General features: G+C 44.6%; 1 protein-coding gene and 1 non-coding gene across 7 annotated transcripts in view; both read left to right on the forward strand.

The window, feature by feature from the left end:
* The first annotated feature begins 3,089 nt into the window (after positions 1–3,089).
* Positions 3,090–17,016, forward strand: part of PHF20 (PHD finger protein 20) — a 135,480-nt gene continuing 121,553 nt past the window's right edge. For 4 of the 6 annotated variants that reach the window (XM_043478670.1, XM_043478673.1, XM_043478675.1 and 1 more), the window contains exon 1: positions 3,090–3,215. The gene's annotated coding sequence lies outside the window, so the exon portion shown is untranslated. Of the gene's footprint in view, positions 3,216–4,424; positions 4,508–14,545; positions 14,887–17,016 lie in introns of those variants that run through there. The other 2 variants (XM_043478671.1, XM_043478672.1) reach the window with 2 other exon arrangements.
* Positions 11,307–11,436, forward strand: LOC122449054. Its single transcript, XR_006271871.1, has one exon.

Consider the following 17,016-nt stretch of genomic DNA (forward strand, 5'->3'; position numbering starts at 1 on the left):
CTGGAGTTGAGGCTGCTGTACATTCATTCTTTCACTCATTCACAGAGTCACAACTATTATTTGAGTGTGTATCTCAACAAAGAAAGGTTCTAAATTAAAAACAATTGGGTGGTTGAAATCAACTACTAGTGAAATGCTGAGGAAGACCTTAAAGCAGAATGGTGAATGCTGCTAAACAGGCAGTGATGAGACCTGGACTTTATTATTTTTTTATTTTGATTTTTAAAATATTTATTTATTTATTTGGCCATGCCAGGTCTTGGTTGCAGCACTTGGGATCTTCAGCTGTGGCATGTGAACCCTTAGTCGAAGAATGTGGGATCTAGTTCCCTGACCAGGGATGGAACCCAGGTGCCCTGCATTGGGAGCACAGAATCTTAGCCACTGGACCACCAGGGAAGTCCTGAGACCTGGACTTTAGACCAGAACTTTGCAAATTGGAGCTCTATGGCAAGCAGCCTGTGACTGTTCAGAAGCTAGCAAACCAGGTTTCCACAGGTTTGACTTGGTGATCAGGAACTTCAGCTTGACTCCCAAGGTATTTTATTCATATTTGTATAGAGTTATTTTTGCCTGACCAGCATCAGTCCTCCCCTCATTTTCATTTGGGGGGATATCCTTGGGGGCAAATTATTCCTCTTGTCCCCTGACAGCCTGGACTAATCCATGTGACCTGAGATTGATCAGTCAACATCAGCCCCTGGTCAAGACTTTGCCTCTTGAGTGAGTGATTCAGAAACAAAGGGATGTTGGGATTGAATCCCAGCTGTGGCCTGTGGTGCTGCTGGCAGCAGAAGTTCTTGATTCTTGCCAGAGCTGCTCTTGTGCCTCTTGTTTTCCTATCCATGCTCTGGGCCCCCAAACATTCTTGTAATATATTTCTCTTTTGCTTGTTCTTGCAACAGTGTCAGTGTTTGTTCTTGCAATAGACAAGAAGAATTTTAATTTACAAATTGTGATGATTTCCTTACCAGGAAGTAAACTCCTTGAGAGCAGGGCCGAAACCTCATGCTGCTCTGTCCTGTGTCCTGTGTTCAGTCATGTCCGATCTTTGTGACCCTTTGGACAGTAGCCCACCAGGTTCCTCTGTCCATGGGATTTTTCAGGCAAGAATACTGGAGTGGGTTGCCATTTCCTCCTCCAAGGAATCTTCCATGACTCAGTGATTGAACCCTTGTCTCTGGAGTCTCCTGCATTGTAAGGAGGTTCTTTACCACTGAGCCATCGGGGAAGCCCTCTGTTCTGTATCTTTTTTTTTTTTTTTGCCTGCACCATGCAGCGTGTGGGATCAGACCAGGGATCAGACCCATTCCCTGTGCAGTGGAAGTGCTGAGTCATATTCACTGGACTGCCAGGGAAATTCCCTACTCTGTGTCTTTGATGCCCAGCTCAAGCCTAGGTCTCAATATGTACAGGTTGAATAAGTAAAGAAACATGCTGTATTTATATGGGGCCATGAATTCTTGACATTACTGTGGTGGTGGGGCAAAAAATTCTCTATATCCTGTAATAGCCACTAAAATCTGAGCAATTTCATGTTAATAAACATAAACACAAGATACTGGGAAGATTCTTTCTTCCTGTATCTGAAGGTTTCAGTAGTTGCAGCATGTGGGCTCAGTACTTAGTACTGAGCTTAGCTGCTCTGTGGCATGTGGAGTCTTCCCAGATCAGGGATGGAACCCATGTCCCCTGCACTGGCAGGTGGATTCTTATCTACTGTACCACCAGGGAAGTCCCGTCTACTCGTTATTTTCGATTATCATCCCCGCCCCAAATATTCTCTTCCCTTTTATTCCTTCCACAGATAAACAATGAACATCTACTATTTGTCAGATTCTGACAATGCAGTAGATACAAGATAGTCCCTAACTCTAACTTGGGGTGGGGAGGGGGGGGATAAAACAAAGAGAACAAACCAATTAAATAATTACAAGCTGTGTTAAGTGCTCTGCTGAAAACAAACATTGATAAGGTAGAGAGCAATTGCCCTGTTTGAAGCAGGAGATCAAGGGGCGCACTTCTAGATTATGTGGTCAAAGAGGACCTTACTGAGGAGATGTCAAACTGAGACCTTTTAAAGTCTTTTAAAGAGTCAGTTTTGCAAAAAGTAACAGCTTAGTCAATGGCCCAGTGCCTGGAAAGACCTTGGAGAGAACCACAGAAATGACAGCAACTTAGTATGGCCAGACAGTTAGCAAGGGTGGAGGATGTGATAGAAAGGTTGGTTGTTTTAAGCGGGGCAGTGACATGATTATATTTACATTTGAAGAAGTGCAATCTAGTTGCCCTGTTTTTCCAAGGTAAAATAAAATCGTTATTGCCTTCCTAAATAAATATTTAGCATTCCTCTTTGGAACTTCCCAAGTTCCACTGGGAAAACTTTTCAGACACTTTGTGGGTGGCTGCAACTCCGACCTTGGTCCCGGGAGGTAGAATACAGCTCCTCTTCACACTAGTAATTAGAATCCCTTCCGAGGAGTTAATGAGGTAAGGCGCAGGAGGAGCGGTTCAAAGACTCTAGGTTGGGAAGGAACCTGACTTTGTGTGAGGACTTGGAAGACACTTGAGAAAGTGGAGGAGTTGAATGCGCTTGAACATGAGAGAGGCAAGTTAGTACAGGCTCTGAAAAGTCTGGCAGATAGGCTACGGTGAAGATTTGGATCTTAATCTGAAGAACAGTGGGCAACGGGCTTAGAGCATGAAGATGGCTATGAACAGAGTTGCGTTTGGAGAAGCTCTTGCTGTCTGAGCACGAAGAACGGTTTGGAAGGAGTAAGAGTGGGTGGAGAGGACAACCATCTGATGGCGGACTAGACTGGAGTGTTGGCAGCAGGATGGAGAGAAGTAGGAGGCTTCGAGGCGCATATAGGAGGCATAACTAACAGATGACGGATAGGGTCCAGTCCCGGGCTTCGTGTGATCACAGTGGCTATGGGTGAGCGGGGACTTCGTGCTCCGGATCCGGGCGCAGGCAGGTTCCCGCCCGTCAGGGCAGTGGGCGTGGCTCGCCTGAGCCGTCGCCACGGTGATCGGGTGGGGAGGGGCCGAGGGCGGGGCAGCTGAGGAGCTGCGTCACCCGGTGGTGGCGATGGTGCGTGTGTGTGGGGGGCGGGGGATACGCTGGGCGCGTCCCGGGGGTCACGTGGTGCGCAGCACGCAGAGTCCTTCTGTCGGTTGGTCCTGGAGCGGCGCAGCCGGAGCGGGGCTGTGAGGTGAGCTCGCGGCGAGGCGCGGCGAGGCGAAGCCGGCTGGCTGGGGCCGGGTCGGGCCGGGCCCGCGCCGCGCGCGCGCGCGCCGTGCGGGCGGGGACGGTGACGGACGCCACCGCTGCTCCGGTCCCCTGCCCGGCCGCGCTCCCCGCCTGGCCCCGCTTGCCCTGCCCGGAGGGAGGCCCGGGGACCGCTGTTGAGAGCGTGGCGGGCGTGCGAGTGGCGCCCAATCCCCAGGGTTGCCTGCGGGAGTGACGGTGGTTGAGGCCAATCAGCGCCGCCTGAGGAGGTTGGGCCGCGGGGTGCGGGCCCAGGGCGCGGAGCGGGCCGTGTTGCGGGTGGGGGGAAGGACTAGGGTCGGATCCTGAGCTTGTGTGGCCCCCGAGAGCTCCACCAACCACCCCTGCCCTTGCCTTGTGCTTTGGGAACGCGTTTTCTTTTATAGCCTCTTTAATCCTGTTCTGGGGAGCACACCCCTTTCTCAAGCCCCCGACTATGGGAGTGTCCCCTTTCTCTGTAGTTTTTAGAAAATGTGATCGGTGCAACCCTCTTTCTTAAGCTCTATCCCTGGGATTTTATCTTAATTTCCAAAGCCTCCCCAACTGAGGATGGTACCCCCTGACCCACGACCCCCAAATTGGGAGGACACTCCCTTTACGTGACTCCACTCTGAATAAACGTCCCCTTTTAAATCTGAGGGTTCTTCCCATTTAGCGAGTTTCAAATCTGGGGTCCAGTGACCAGTTTTGGGGGTACTTATGTTCCCACAAATTCAGGGGACACTTCCCTTTTCCAGGCCTGAAATCTCGCAGAATGCTTTCCAGAATGTCTTAAATTTAGGGGCCGATTCCTTTTCCCAGCCTTTCAAAATCTGGGAGAGCACCAGTGTCCAGAGTCTACCCGAAATGAAGTCTAAATCCTGAAATTTTAAGATAGGTATTTGTATTTACACAAGGGAATTCACAGCTTTTTCCAATCACTCTATCCTTGGGGTTCCACCCTTTTTTGTGAGTTCTCCAAATCGGACCACCTTATTTCCAGATTTTCATATCTGAAAGTGTTTGTTTCCTGTCCCCACCCCCCACCCCCCACGCTCTACTTTTGGTTACACAGTTCTCAGCGTGCAGCCACCGTCCTGATGTTTGTTAAATCTGGGAGGGCACACCTTTTTTCTTAGTTTGCTCATTTCCAGACAGTGGTCCGTGGTTCTTGAGCTTTGCAGCCATCGGAGAGATTTTGTTTCCTCAGCTTCCCTTTTTGGAGCCCCATTTTCCTTTAGGTGCTCTCCCTGTCAGGTAAGTGCACCTTCCGTCTTCCTTCCTCTGATGAATAAATATCTTTCTTGAGCATGGCACTTTCTCTGCTACTGTGGCCTTTTCTCTGTACTCACTTCCTATAGTCTTACCTCCTGAAGTCCCCTCCCCCTGGGGGAGGATCTCCCCGCCCATCCCAAAGGGGTGCCTGCATGTTGTCTTTCGTATGTCTACTTTATCTTTCATCTTTCTGCTAACAGGAACTCTTTCTCTTGGCTTGCTCTATCCCCGGGCATTTTTATCATTCGATTCTTCCTTTGGACGCTGCTCTGCTTACTGGTGGCTGTAAAGATAGTCCCATTTCTTCCCCTTACTCTGGAAGAAGCCTGAAGTCCAGGGCTGCCTGACTCCCCAGCACTGGATTTAAACTGAAAACGAATCCCCCCTTGTATTTCTTTGGTTATTCACAGGTTTCTTAATCCTCCTGATGGTCTGCTGCTTATAAGATTCTGGTTAGAAGGATACTGCTTTCTCCTTTGCTTTATTTCCCTTCATTGGAAAACAAAACAAAACAAAACAAAAAAACCCTCCAGAGATTCTTAGTCTTGCTTCCAGCTCCTAAGCTTCCTCATTGGCTCTTTTCCTTCCTTTTATCAAGAAAAGAGGTCTTTTGGAGGAATCTCTTGGTCACTCTTTTTATTCCTGGAGTAGAGGTGGGAGATGGATCTTTATCTCTCCCTGTGATCCTCTCACTTATCTGCCAAACCTTGCCCCCAACCCCCACCTTAAAATCTGCAAATGTCCTCTCCTAAGAGCCTCTCAGTAGGCTCTTTCTTTTGTATTTCCCTCTGTCTTTCCAGATCTTACTCAGGGTTTCTCAGCCGGAACCGAACCAGATTAATTTCTCCACAGCTGGAATCTCAAGTGCTTATGGGATAATGACACCTCTGACCTTTCTCCTTTTGGGGAAGTACTTGAGTGTGCAGCTGTATGAGGCCTCAGGGCGGGAGAGAGTATAAGCCTGAGAAGCAACCCTGGCAGGACAAGGCAGAAAAATACTGCATTTTCAGGACCGCGTCCTTCTGAATCTCATTTGAAGATTGGATGTTTGCCAAGCACCTGCTTCTCAGTGATGCTGGGGGATTTAATGATACTCCCAGGAACCTGTAGGAATTAATGGGGCTTGTGGTGAAGTGTGCTGAACTCCGTGTTGGAACTTGAATAAAATGAATCATTATTGTATTTTCAGAAGAACTAAGCATTTTTATATTTCATGTGCATGAAAACCCTGGAGCTGTGTTATTTCAGGAAGTGAAATAGATCCCACATTTATATCATATGATCATTAGTAAGTACCAGATTCATTAAGAAACACTGTAGGTCTGTCTGAGCAGTACCTAATAAAATATGGTGTACAGAAAGTGAAGAGGTACTTTGTATCTTATTTGCCTGATTGGTACCCTATCTATGTACTGCTATGTATAGTTCACCCTTAAAGTATTCTGCACCAGTGCTTCTCAAACTTGAATGTGCAAATAAATCACCTAGGGTGGGGAGTGTCTTGCTAAAATGCTGATTCTAATCTAGTGGGTTTAGAGTGGGGCCCAAGTATCTGCTTTTCTAATTCCCGGGTGATGTTAATATTATTGAACTACACTTTGAGTAGTTAGGTTTTATGCGCAAAGTTTAAGATTTCTCTGTGAAAGTAGGAAGGTGGTGGTTAGCCTTATTCTGGAGCATTATTTTTCTTTATCTAGATGTGTATCCCTTAAAGTTTATACAAGGCCACAGTCCTCTTTGGAGGACTACTGTTTATATTCAGTTACAGTTGTTCTAGCATTTAGCTTTTGAAATCATGGCTAGAACTTCTCCAGGAGTTTGAATCCTATTTATTTTGTCAAATTTAAATGCTTAACTATTTCTTGCTTAAAGGTGAACATAACTTTTTTTTCGGGGGTGGGGGGTTTGGTGTGCAGCATAGCCTGTGGGATCTTAGTTCCCAGACCAGGGATTGAACCCAGACCCTTGACAGGGCATTGAGTCCTCACTCCTGGACCTCCAGAGAAGCCCTTGATCATAACTCTTGACATAAAATCACTCTAGTAAATACTGCATAGCCCATATAGTGACCAGCCAGCTTGTCTCTCTGGTTCCTCATCTGTCATCCTACCATGGATAATGAGTCTGAGATAACCCAAGTCAGCAGGGTCACAGGTGTTGGAATTACCAAGCAGTCCTTGGTTTTCTCGGTTCCAGAGATGGGCCTGGCAGAGGCAGGTGCCTGCACTTTGGTATCTGTGGGAGTTTCACCAAGGCGAATGTGCTGGGAATATGACATTACTCTTTGACCTTCCGATGCGCTCTCTCCTTTTTTTTTTTTTATTTTTTTTTTTCTCCTTTTGTATCCACATCTGTCTCTCAGTCTTAGTGGGCTTTTCCTTTCAGATCATCTGTACCTATTTCCCTGGCTATCACTTGTTGTGGCCTTTCCCCACCATAATCCTATTCTGGGCCCTAATCAGGACAAACCCGAATTTTTGTCCTCTCCTCACCGTGCCACCCCCCACCCCCCCGCCCCTTCCCTCACATGAGTGTTAGATAGATCCTCTTCAGTAACAAATTTGATCTTGATTTGGCCCTAATCCCAGCACTTCCACTCACTGTGAGACCTCAGGCAAGTCACTTAATGCCACTGGACCTCATTCTCCCCATTTGTAAAACGAGGGGCTGATTATCTTGAAGGTCTACTGTGCTCTGAGCCTTTGTCCGTACCTTGGTTAGAAACCCAGTGCCTGTGGGTGCTTGTTATAGCAGATCTAATTTCCTTCACGTGCTCTGTTGGGCTTGCTGCCAGTCATTTCCGTGTTGGAGTCACTTCTGCCACTGACTCCTCTAGCCAAGGCAGCCAGCTTGTCCTCAAACCCAACTTAAGCATTCTTCTGCCTCAGTGTCTCTGCCATTTCCATGCTTTAGTTCATTCAAAACTGTCTAAGCTTCCCAAAGAATTCTTGAATTCTCTATTCAGTGTTAGCTACTTCCCTGAATCACAAAGAAGGAGTCTGTAGTTTACACACAACTTTATTTATAGGTTTTCTTATCTGATGTGTATTTAAAAAATGTCTTCCCTTCCTCCTTACCCCAGCTTTCATTTTTGCTTTGAATTAGCAGAGTAGATAGAACGAAATTTAAAAATGAAGCAGGTAGTTTGCCCTTGACTGGAGTTTGGGGAAAGAGAATGTCATGCTTTTAGCCCTCTTCTCTTCAGGTCTCCCAGATTGGGGGTCAGAGGTGTATATAACCTCTGATTGGGGGGTGTGGGGAAAGTTTACCTGTTTCTTGATGACCTTTTTTTAAAAAAATTTTTTTCTTTAAACCAAAATGGGTACTTAGTCAGAGCTTCCTTGGTTAGTTGTAAGCTTGGAGAAAGTCTTATTTCTCTCTTACTCATTTCAGCAACTGCCCTTTACAGGTTGTTGATTAACCTTGGGGTAACCTGTTGAAAATTGAAACCTTGATTTGTAATGATGCTGTAACAGCTTTGCTGGATCTCGTGTTGGGTATCCAGCTGTCCTTTGTTTTCTTTGGCCAAATAATGGAAGAGATGAGGTTGTAGAAATCATGTAAAATTTTAGGAGCTGAGTATGAGTCGCCAAACATAAACAGGGCAGTTGTATCAATATGAAAGGGAGGTGGTGCCTGAATCAGGGGACTTAGGGGAAGGAGGAAGAGGAGGGGCCTGGGGAAGGGTTTTAAACTGGGGCTTCCCTGGTGGCTCAGACGGTAAAGAATCTGCCTGCAATGCAGGAGACCCGGGTTCAGTCCCTGGGTTGGGAAGATCCTCTGGAGAAGGGAATGGCTACCCACTCCAGTACTCTTGCCTGGAGAATTCCATGGACAGAGGAGCCTGGCTGGCCACAGTCCATGCGCTTGCAAACAGTCAAGACTCGACTGAGTGACTAACACTAACATATTTGATAAGAGCTTATCCCTTGTCAGCAACATAATTCTAGGATTTTAAAGACTGACTCCCAGGCATCTTAGATGAGTCTTTGGTTCTCTTTGTCCTAGTAGAGACCTGATTTTCATGAGGTCTCTTATTTGTGTGGAAAAGGTGGGTGGCTAGGTGGATTGACATATCTACCTTGCTTCTACAGGTGCTGGGATTTCTAGGTTATGGAACTCTTGCCTGCTTATGTGGGCATTTTAGTTAGCAGTTTTTGGAGCACTCTGTTAGATCTTATTGAACATTTACAGTTTATCTATTATTCTCACCTGGTAGACAAGAAAACTGAGATTAAGTAATTTATTTGTCCAAGGTCACTTGGCTAATGACCCAGGTTGCTTTGCCTTCAAGTTTGGTGCTCATACATCCTCCTCTCAGCAGCTGCCTTAGCTTTCTCCCTCCGGGCTTGAATAAGTCACATTGGTCACAGCAGCAAACAGGTGGCAGCCTAAAACGCAGGACTGAGGCACTGCTGAGAGAAGATGTGGCTGTGCCACCTCATCTCGGATTCCGTTCCTGCCCGTGGAAACGTCCCTCAATTGTAGAAGCTCAACTCTCTCAGCTGAGGCTGCTTTTCTCCCCTTCTTGGGACTCTCCGGAGTATGGCTGGTTTGGGCTGCTTGATAGCCCCTTGGTCTCATGGAGTGGTGAATGCTGTCCAGAGTGCTTTGATGGGTAGGAAGTCGGTCATGCTCTGCCCTGTATGATATTTATGCATCTGCAATTCAGAAAGGCATGATAGTTAAAGATGCCCCCTTTCATGTCCAGGCTGCACGGTATGTGGTGGCAGAGAACCCGAATTTGGAGGTACCTGACACTCGCTTGGGGTTCCATGTCATGTGGGTGTGGGGCTCAAACCTCCTGGGACTTTGCCTGTGGCACAGACATTGGAGACAGACTTCCAGCATGGCAAGTTGCTGACCTATCTGGACCTGTTTTCTCTCTCAAGTATCATACTAGCCTCACATCTATTGTTAGAAATATCGGTAAATGTTGCCCTCTCTCCATTTCCTAATCTGTAAAATGGGAATAAGAAAATCTAACTTATAAGGTTATTAAAACTTGGTGAGCTGTGAAGAGTTGAGTATATGTTACCACTAATTTGTCTCATTCCTTTTTTTGTTTGTTTCATTCCTTTTATAAAATGTTTGTAAAATCCCCTCATTGATCTTGTTTCTTGATATTTCATCTGTAACTACATTAGTACTCTCTGTAAGAGAGAACACTTAAAATTTGTTTCTTATTTTCACACAAAGTAATTTAACAGTAATTCCTTAATATCATTAGTGTTCAGGTTTCTCGAAGGCCTTTATAAAACATGTATATATTTTATTTTATTATTTTTTTTTTCCCTCCCCTCCTTCGCCGCCGCCCCCCGACTCATATATTTTATTTTATTATTATTTTTTTAGCTGTTACAAGTAGAGCTGCTGTGTATAATTGTGTGATAGGTTGTCTGGACACTTTTTCAAAGTTGTTTTCTAAGTGCTAGACGTGTAATGTTCAGGTCACAGGTGAGTCTTGTTTAGCTGTGGAAAAATCCAGCTAAGTTTCTCTGGCATATGGGATCTTCCTGGGTAAGGGATCGAACTTGAGTGTCTTGCATTGTCAGGCACATTCTTTACCACTGAGCCACCAGAGAAGCCCCACATGTATATATTTTAAATTGAAGTGTAGTTGACTTATATTAATTTCTACTATACAGCAAAATGATTCATTTATACAAATATAGGTCCTTTTAAGAATATTCTTTTCCATTATGGTTTATCATAGGAGTATACTGAATATGTCATACTGAATATAGTTCTCTGTGCTATACTGTAGGACCTTGTTGTTCAAAGGCCTTAATATTTTTTTTTTGGCCACGATATTTGCAGCATCTTAGTTCCCACCAGAGATCTAACCCCCAGGAATGAAAGTGCAAAGTCCTAACCACTGGACCACTAGGGAATTCCCTCAGAGCCCTTTTTAAAAAAAATTTTAGTTTAGTTTTTAAAAATTGAAGTATAGTTGATTTACAATGTGCCAATCTTTCTTGTACAGCAAAGTGACTTGCTTATATACATACATACATTTTTTTTTTCAATATTCTTTTCCATTATGGTTTATCCCAGGAGATTGCATATAGTTCCCTGTGCTATATAGTAGGACCTTGCTGTTCATCCATCTTATGTATAATAGTTTATATCTGCTAATTCCAAATTCCCAGTCCTTCCCTCCTCCACTGCCCATTCCCTTGGCAACCACGTCTGTTGTCTATGTCTGTGAGTCTGTTTCTGTTTCGTAAATAAGTTCATTTGTGTCATATATTGATGAGGACATGGCAGCCCACTCTGGTATTCTTGCCTGGAGAGTCCCATGGACAGAGGAGCCTGGTGGGCTGCAGTCCATGGGGTTGCAAAGAGTTGGACATGACTGAAACGACTGAGCATGCATGCATGTGTCATATATTAGATTCCACATATAAATGATGTCACATAGTATTTGTCTTTCTCTTTCTGACTTACTTCACTTAGTATGATAATGTCTAGTTGCATTCATGTTGCTGCACACTGCATTATTTCATTCTTTTTTATGGCTGAATAGTATTCCATTGTATATATGTACCACATCTTCTTTATTCCAAGGCCTTATTTTTAAATGCAGTATAAATACAGTGGGTTTTGGAGTAGGTCCTGCTTTTAAAATCCCAGCTCTTCCTCCTAGCCAGGTGACCAAGAGCAAGTTACTTGCTCTGTTTTCCCTCCTCTGAAAAATAGGATAATACTGCCAACTTTTCTGCATTGTTGGGAATAAAGTATTTTTCATGGATTAGCATGTGATAAAAACACAGTAAAGTGGACATTTACTTCTATTCAGTTTCTTCTGAAGGTGAAGATAACTCTTTGTAAATGTCCTAGAGAAATACAGTAGCTTTCTGTTTACCCTTTGCTAGTAAAAAGGGTGGGTCGTTCCACTACTGACATTTATGAAAAAAAAAAAAAAACTCAGTAAAAGTTAGCCATCTCCTGGTATTAATAATAAAGACCAGGAATGATAATACTTAAAGAGTAAGGTAATTAATTGACTATTAAATAATTTTTATTTATCTTTAAAACCCCATGCACAGTGAGTTGGTTGTAATTTAGGGAAATGTCTTTAGAGGTCCCATGGGGTAATGACTCCATCTCCAAATTGTTTTCCTTTGTAATATAGTGATTCAATTAAGGAATTCTGTAAGAACAGTTTAGTCAGGTATGTTTTAAAAAAGATTCCCTTCCCTAAAAAGAGCCCACACAAACCCACTCCAGAGCTGCATGACACCATTTATAGAGCCCTCCCAGCGACTGAAAACAGAGTCCAGCTTTTCTTAGGCTGCAGCGGTGAAATTCTGGTCTGTCTTCAGGTGCCTGGTTCCCTGTGCTCTGCCTTACCGCTGTGGGGTAATACCAGTTCCTACACTTACCTGTGGAGAGCACTTTTCAAAGAGTCTCCATGGAATTGTCTCCTTGAATTCCTAAGATGGGTGATACTGATCTCTTTCTTTTCTCTCTGTCAACGAGGAAACTAAGGTTATCTCATTAAAGGAGCATCTGACTGCCAAGTAAGGGTGCTGCTTGTTAGACTCTGGGGGTGCCTGTGAGGAGTTAAATGCCTGAGGAGAGATTGGCTCAGACACAGGCAGTCTCAGTGTAGAGTGCTGGGTTGTGATCCACGCAGCAGGCAAGGCTGCCACCAGTGAATAATGGGGTGGGCCCTGGCCCAGCAGCCCTTTGAGGAGGTGCTGATGGCTGAGCCCCATCTGAAGGACCAGGCAGAGAGGAAGCAGCATTGCAGAGAGTCTGGGTGTGTGGGAGGCATAAGCAGTAATAATCTTGAGAGGTTGTCATGTGCCAGGCTCTTTGATAAGTAATTTTTGCTTTTTTTTGGCTGCATCATGTGGCCTGTTGAATCTTAGTTCCCTGACTAGGGATCGAATCTGTGTCCCCTGCCCTGGAAGCAAGATTTCTTAACCACTGGACTACAGGGAAATCCCTGTGTTAAGTAATTTTTATCTTCACAGCACCTATAGGAAGGTATGAAGTAAGTACTGGTACTATCCCCATTTAACAGATGAGTAGCCTGAGGCTCAGAGAGGAAATGACTTGTGCAAGGTTATCTGGAACATGGTAGTCAAATCCAGGTAGTCCCTTTAGAATTCTGGCTCCTAACCACCATGTGCCGTTGGCCCTCTGCTGATTGTCTGCTCCACTCCTTTTAAGTTACCATCTTTAACAGCCCCTGGTTTGACTTGGTCATAGTCGCTAACTCACTGGAGGCCTCGATGCTACACAGAGTAGTTTGAACTCTGCTCTCTAAGGGAACTACTAAGGTTTTTTTTTTTTGAAATGTAATTGACATATAACCTGAAGTTTTAAACAGAGGTGTCTTATGATCAGATTTCTACTTTAGAAATATTAGTGTAGTAGCACTGATGAAGAGTAGCCCCCGTTAGTTGACTAGTCAGATTACCTGGATTCATTCAGTTCCTTGCCCCAGTACTTGGTTGCTTTGTCATTTGGGCAGCTTACTTTCTGAACCTTAGTTTTTTCATCTCTAAAATGACAATAATAATTCTCATCACAAACCTATAAGGTAGACACTAAATGAGATGATGTATATATAAAGCACTTAGAATAGTGTCTATCATAAAATAACCACTCAGAAGTCAGCTTATAAGACAGTATTGATTTGGATCCGGGGAGCATGTGGCTGGAGGTTTTGAGCTCTACTGAGAGTTGTTGCGTTTGTTGTGTGTGCTAAGTTGCTTCAGTCGTGTGAGACTCTGTGACCCTATGGACTGTAGCCTGCCAGGCTCCTCTGTCCATGGGATGTCCCAAGCAAGAATACTGGGGTGGAAAAAAAAAAAAAGAATACTGGGGTGGGTTGCCATGGCCTCCTCCAGGGGATCTTTCTGACCCAGGGATTGGAACTCAACTTCTCTGCTTTGGCAGACAGGTTCTTTACCACTAGTGCCACCTGGGAAGCCGGAGAGTTGTTGCAGTAGTTGGATTAGAACTGATGGGGCCCTGAACTGGGCAGCCACTGGATAGTGGGAGAAACCTAGAAGTAGGTGTGACAAAATGGTGACTGAGAATGAGATGTGAAGGCAATGCCCATGTTCTTGGCTTGGCACATTGGCCAGTCTTGGGACCTCAAACTGTGATGTGGAGAAAAGGAGAAGGAACTTGTGAGGGTAAGATGATTAGCTCAGTGAGGTTGAGTAATGTGCCAAAGGTCAGGCATTCAGCAAATATATTCTGGAGTTAAGCCTGGGCTCCTTTCCACTGTTTCTGGGAAGAGCCCCTCATTTAACCAGTTCATTCTCAGTAACTCAGAAGACGTAAGCTCAACCTGTGTTTGTTGTCTGTCTGAATTTTAATTGTGGTAGAAAAAGACTGACTTCTAGAGAAAGCATTTCAAGTATCTGGGAAGAGGGTAAGGGAATTTTTTTTTTTTGCCTACTTCTTTTCTTCCTCCTTCCTTTCCTCCCCTCTTCCCTTGTTTCCTTCTCTACCCTCTCAAGTAAAAGAGGCTAATCCAATTCTTTCAGTGTAATTTGGGTAAGCTTGAGGGAGTGGTAATGATTGGCTTTAGACTCAGTCTTCTTTCTATGCCATTGAGGAGAAATTAGTGATGCCTTTGCCCCTACTTGAAACAACTTGTCAGTTCTCTAGGACTATCGATGTGCTCTTTAAAAAAAAAAATTTTTTTTTTAATTTATTTTTGACTGTGCTGGGTCTGTGTTGCTGCTCATGGGCTTTCTTTAGTTGCAGCAAGTGGGGGCTACTCTCTAGTTATGGTACATGGGCTTCTGGTTGCAGTGGTTTCTCTTGTTGTGGAGCCTGGGCTCTAGACCTTGAGGGCAGTAGTTGTGACGCAAGGGCTTAGTTGCATGTGGGATCTTAGTTCCCAGACCAGGGATCGAATCCATGTCCCCTGCATTGGCAGGTGGATTCTTAACCCCTGGACCACCAGGGAAATCCCTAGATGTGCTCTTTTATGTTTGTTATATTGAATACTATTTGTTAAAGTTGCATAATAACAGTGACTGTAATCCTTTGTGTTTGATGTCCTTTTTGCTGGTGCTACTACTATCACGCAGCCATTTTATCACCAATATTGAGTATTTGGTGTGTACTGTCCTGAGCACTTGACATCCATTAGCTTGCTTAGCCTCACAACCCCAGGAGGTAGGGGTTATTAGTCCCCTTTTATAGAAGGGCAAACAGGGAGGCTCAGTGATTTTTCTCATCTTCACTTAGCAGGCAACAAGTGGCGCCAGGACTGGTCAGAATCTGAGTCTGAAACCTGTCTGCTCCCATCACTAAGTACTGCCTGGCCTTCCCCCAAGACGGAACTTTGGAAGAGTTCCCTCGGAAGCTTCCTCCTGTGAATTGTAGGTGTCCCTGGACCTGCTGATACTATGCTCTTCTGGAACTGTAGTCAGGGCTGCTGGGTTGCAGCCAGGGTTTCCACCTCCCAGGCTCAGGGCTGTGGGGGACTGGGAGGGGAGCTCATTCCTGCTGAGACACCTTGCCTCTAGGACTTCCCCTCTGCCTAGAATTCTTTTCCGCCTAGATCTTCACATAGTAGTCTCCTTGTCATTTAGATCTCTGCTCAGACCTCAGCTCCTCAGAGTTCTGTCTAACAGCCTCATCTAAAGGATCCTGCCACGTTAACTGGCTCACGCTGTTTCATTGGGTTTTCCACTACAGAACTTACTCTCCCAGAAATGATCTTATTTGCATATGTGTTATCGTGTTTCTGCATTCCCTGCTAGAGAACAGGGCCCGGGGTGTCCCGTCCTCCTGCCGTCCATCTTGGGGGCCCTGGCACAGAGCCGGCTCTCAGTAAAAACTGAGTGAAGGGGGCATAAAGATTTAAGCTGGTCTTTGGCTTGAAGTGTCCTTCAGTTTGAAAGGGGGTTAACATTAAGTTTATTTTTTTCTTATTTTGTTTTTTTTTATATTTTTAACCTTTTTATTTTGTATTGGAGTATAGCAGGTTAACAATGTTGTGATAGTTTCAGGTAGTTGGCAGCGGGGAGCAGGAACCTCAGCCATTCATATATATGTATCCATTCTCCCTCAAACTCTTCTCCCATCCAGGCTGCCACATAACATGAGCCAAATTCCCTGTGCTGTATACAGTAGGACCTTGTTTATCCATTTTAAATACAGCAGTGGGTATATGTTGATCCCAAACTCCTTAACTATCCCTTCCCCCCATCCCTCACCCCAGCAGCCATAAGTTCTTTCTCTAAGCCTGTGAGTCTGTTTCTGTTTTATAAAGAAGCTCATTTGTATCATTTATTTTTAGATTGCACATATAAGGGATGTCATAGGATAGTTCTCCTTCTTTGTCTGACTTAGTATGACAATCTGTAGGCCCACCCATGTTGCTGCAAATGGCGTTATTTCTTTTTTTTTTTTTTAATGACTGAATAATATTATATGTACCACATCTTCTTTATCCATTCCTTTGTTGATGGACATTTAGATTGCTTCCATGTCCTGGCCATTGTAAACAGTGCCCCACTGAATATTGGGGTGCATGTGTCTTCAGACCATGCTTTTCTCTGGATGTATGCCCAAGAGTGGGATTGCAGGGTCATATGGTAGGTCTGTTTTTAGTTTTTTAAGGAATCTCCATACTGTTCTCCCTAGTGGCTGTACCAGTTTACATTCCCACAAACAGTGTAGGAGGATTCCTTTCTCTCTACACCCTCTCCAGCGTTTACTGTTTGTGGATTTTTTGATGATAGCCATTTCGGCTGGTGTGAGGTATACATTAACTTTAAAAGGCACCATTATCCTTTAATGGAGATTGAATTCCAAGCCTAGTGTAAGCACTCTAAGGTTATTGTAAAGCCCATTCTGTAGTTTCTGGAGGTTGCCAATCTTTTCAGAGTTTATTTTCTCTTAACCCTGATGAGAGCCAACTCGTTGAAAGGTCTTGTTCCCTGACCACCTATCACAAATTCTTTGTTATTTTGAGTTCTAAGTCTCTTCTCCCCAGCACATTAGGGTTGCTGAGGGCAGGGCCTCCAGTTACCATGGCTATAGTACTCTTAAACCTCTCCCAAGATAAAATCCAGAGTCCATGTCAGTACATTAACTATAAATACATTCTGAATTCAGAAAATTCTGCTGCTGTTTTTTGAATACCTACTTTGTGCTAGACATACAGGGGCTTTGCACATCTTTTTTGTTTTCCCCCCATACCGCATGGCATACAGGAGCTTAATTCCCTGACCAGGGATTTAACCCATTTCCTGTGCTGTGGAAGAGCAGAGTCTTAACCACTGGGCCCCCAGGGAAGTCCTAAGATACACATTCTTTCTTTTTTAAAAAATAATTTAATTAATTAATTAATTAATTTTTGGCTGTGCTGGGTCTTCATTGCTGCAAGGACTTTTCTCTGGTTGTGAGTTGGGGCTCGTGTCTGGTTGCAGTGTGCAGGTTTTCTCTTGTTGCAGTGGTTTCTCTTGTTGTGGAGCATGAGCTCCAGGGTGCATGGGGTTCAG

This window comes from Cervus canadensis, chromosome 10 (assembly GCF_019320065.1).
Source record: "Cervus canadensis isolate Bull #8, Minnesota chromosome 10, ASM1932006v1, whole genome shotgun sequence".
NCBI lineage: Eukaryota > Metazoa > Chordata > Mammalia > Artiodactyla > Cervidae > Cervus > Cervus canadensis.